Consider the following 3,999-nt stretch of genomic DNA (forward strand, 5'->3'; position numbering starts at 1 on the left):
TATTTAAAATTTATCCATTCTGCTACTCCAGGCACCATGAGTATTAAAAGTCTTTCACAAATAGCTCCTTCTTTTGAGCAGCAAATAATCCAGCAGGGAAAATAATAAATTGCTCCAACTGGCCACATTAGTAGTTTCATAGTACAGGTTCTCTGTGAGAGGTACAGGGTATTAGGGCTACAGTTGTCATGGATGGGTTCCCTGGGATGCAGACAATGTGAGGGAGTTTGGTACACAGGCTGTGTGTTAAGGATCACCCTTGCAATCAAGTCCTCTGGAGAAAGAAGGAAGGAGGAATGGTGAGAGGGAGGAATCAAGATATAATGTTGATCCTACAACAGACTCAGTGTACACTGTGGGAAGCCATAGAGCTTCCGTGCAGCCCCATGTTGGAAAGAGGTGGCCAAGCCTATAAACTCGGCTTCAATCATTCATCGAACGTGGACAGACCAGAAGGGATGTGAACTTAGGTGAGTTGGCTCTCTCTCCAGCTGACACAATCCTGAAAGGCCAATAGCAGGAAGCTATCTGCCAGCAGCTCTCCCAATAATTAGGGAAACATGCCCTTCCTTGAAATGGGCTCTGGGCATTACAGAGTCCATCAAAGATTGGGGTGAAGGGACAGTGTGTGTGGACAATGCATTTGCAAGCTTGATTGGGCAGAGAAGGAGAAAGGGCAGTGACTAGAAGATGCAGGCTTGAAGGGGGGTTTCCTTCTTGTAGTATTGCTCTTTTTTTTTTTTTTCTTTTTTGGCTATGTCCCATGTCTTTGCTGGGCTTCCCTGGTAGCTCAGACAGTAAAGAATCCGCCTGCAATGCGAGAGACCTGAGTTTGATCCTGGGTTAGGAAGATCCCCTGGAGGAGGGCATGGCAACCCACTCCAATATTCTTGCCTGGAGAATCCCCATGGACAGAGGAGTCTGGCGGGCTGCAGTCCATGGGGTAGCAAAGAGCTGGACACGACTGGGCAACTAAGCACCACACAGCGTGTCTTTGCTGGATTTTAGTTCCCCAGGCAGGGGCTGAACTCACACCCTCAGCAGTGAAAGCAAGAAGTGCTAGAGAATTGCCTTCATTTGTCTATCATAAGAGAAGCAAGTACAGAGGGAGAAGTTGACAATATAGGAAAGAAGAATATAAGTAGCAAAACGAAGCAGATTTATATCTCTTTCCTCCATATCTGTGTAGAACATTTTACACCTCAGTTATAGCACTTCATCCATTATAACATTTAATCTCTCTTTTTACAGTGATCTACACAGGAGGAGAAACCCAAACAATTTTCAAACTGTATCCTCTACATGTAGAGTGAGAGAGAGCACATAGTTAGTATGTAACTACTGAGTCACTGAATTGAACATTAAAAACATAGAAACACCTAAACCCCTTGAAAATTATTTTTAGTTAAATAAAAAGTATCTAAATATTATTCATTTTTAAGATAACAATAATATTTCCCACCCAGTGTATAAATGTATCTTTTAGCTGGTGTGGGACAGAGGAAAACACACAGATAGACAGATATATCTTGCCATAATTATGTTAGATAATTAAGAGGCTTAGATTCTGGTGCCCCCCCCCCCCACCGCCAGGACCTATCAGCTTGTCAACTCAATATATGAATTTAGAAATCCAGATGAATACATACACAACCCAGGAGTTGATATATACAATGAGATTTTGAAACATCTTGAATTATCTTAATGCCTTTCTTCCTTATAATATCTTTTTCCTTCTTTGAAGTATCTGCTGTGAAAGATGATTAACACACAGCTTGTTGGATTGGAAATGAAATAAATCAATGTTGTTTTTTTTAAACTTAGAAGGCTCACAAGGAGAAGCTTTTACAATATTTATTTATCTCTAATAATCTCCAATGGATAGCTCTTTATAACTTGTCTATCAAGGGTCAGCAAAGAACTAGGGAAATTCTTACGGTTAACATTCATGAGGTCTTTGTTTCTTGTTGGTGTTTGCATTGTCTGCTTCCTCTGCAGCTGAAATGAAAAGCAGTGTTACAAGAAGGATTTGTCAATGGCTTTTGTTCCTGGAGCACTGGAGGAATGTAAAAGAAGGTATTATTAATGGAAGAGCATCATTCCAGATTCTCATAATTCTCCATAGAGGCATCTAATTCAGTCAAGTATGCGATAGAAGAATACTGATTGGTGAAGAGAATCTTTAATATGAGCCTGGGCAGCACTCACCCTTTGGGGAGTTCATGATTATGTAAATCTCTGATTCCATATCGAGGGGTTTGATATGTGCCGAACAACAGCGAAATGCTATGTAGACTACTTCACTCCAAGTACTAGACCCTCAACATTTACATTTCAAGAAGGATAAATTGCAATAAATAACTGCAGGGTATTGGGGGAAGTTTTGGATGCTGGTCCTAAATACAACTTAGGATTTATCTGTTAAAATGGAGGGAACAGTTGAATCTTCTTCAAGACTGCTGCAAGGTAGAAGCTGAGAGCCAGAACATCATTGTTTAATCAGCCCATTAGAAATGGTCAACTTGGGGCTTCCCTGGTGGCTCAGCAGTAAAGCGTCTGCCTACCAATGCAGGAGACATGAGCTTGATCCCTGGGCTGGGAAGATCCCCTGGAGAAGGAAATGACAATCCACTCCAGTATTCTTGCCTGGGAAATCTCATGGACAGAGGAGCCTGGTGGGCTACAGTCCATAGGTTTGCAAAGAGCCAGACAGGACTTAGCGACTAAACAACAACTGGTCAAATTAAAGCGGTCCCTTTGAGAAGCTTAATCCCACAAAGTTGACATTACTAAGGACATTTTGGGCTCCCCTCTTCTGGAATTCTTTTTGGGAGCATGAAACACATTTTTTAAATTAGCTTCTGGGGTAGTAACTAGATCTTTATGCTCAAAAAGTGGATTTCTTTTTTGAAAGTTTTTCTGTCAATTTGAAACTGTCAAAAGTCATCCACTCAGAGCTGAGCTTGAACAAAAAGTTGGGTGACCAAAGTGTGTTACAACTCCTATCTGAGTTCAGTTTTATGGACTGAGTTACTTAGAACCTAGCCAAGAAGGTAACCGTCAAAAAGGGAATCACAGAAATAGCCTGAGCAAGAGAATGGCAAATGATGTGGTCTGCTCAAGACAAGTCCTTGGAAAGAAGGAAAAAATAATATTTATGAATGAAGTAATATTTTTGGAAAAGCACTCTTATTCATTCATTCACTAATTTAGCAGCATGTTCAGCAGGCAGTAGCACCATCTACCAAGCTTTGAGCACAGTGCTAGGAGCTAGGGACATTCAAACAAATTGGACCAAGATGAATAAGTCACATTCTAGCTTCAAAGAGCTAAAGTAAATGTAATAATATACTTCAGTTCAGTTCAGTAGCTCAGTCATGTCTGACTCTTTGCAACCCCATGAACCGCAGCACGCCAGGCCTCCCTGTCCATCACCAACTTCCAGAGTCCACCCAAACCCATGTCCATTGAGTTGGTGATGCCATCCAACCATCTCATCTTCTGTCGTTCCCTTCTCCTCCTGCCTTCAATCTTTCCCAGCATCAGGGTCTTTTCAAATGACTCAGCTCTTCACATCAGGTGGCCAAAGTATTGGAGTTTCAGCTTCAGCATCAGCCCTTCCAATGAATATTCAGAACTGATTTCCCTTACTGGTTGGATCTCCTTGCAGTCCAAGGGACTCTCAAGAGTCTTCTCCAACACCACAGTTTTAAAGCATCAATTCTTCAGTGCTCAGCTCTCTTTATAGTCCAACTCTCACATCCATACATGACCACTGGAAAAATCATAGCCTTGACTAGATGGACCTTTGTTGGCAAAGTAATGATTCTGCTTTTTAATATGCTGTCTAGGTTGGTCATAACTTTCCTTCCAAGGAGTAGGTGTCTTTTAATTTCCTGGCTGCAATCACCATCTGCAGTGATTTTGGAGCCCAGAAAAATAAAGTCAGTCACTGTGTCCACTGTTTCCCCTTCTATTTGCCATGAAGTGATGGAACAA

The sequence above is a fragment of the Cervus elaphus genome, chromosome 21 (assembly GCF_910594005.1).
Source record: "Cervus elaphus chromosome 21, mCerEla1.1, whole genome shotgun sequence".
Lineage (NCBI taxonomy): Eukaryota > Metazoa > Chordata > Mammalia > Artiodactyla > Cervidae > Cervus > Cervus elaphus.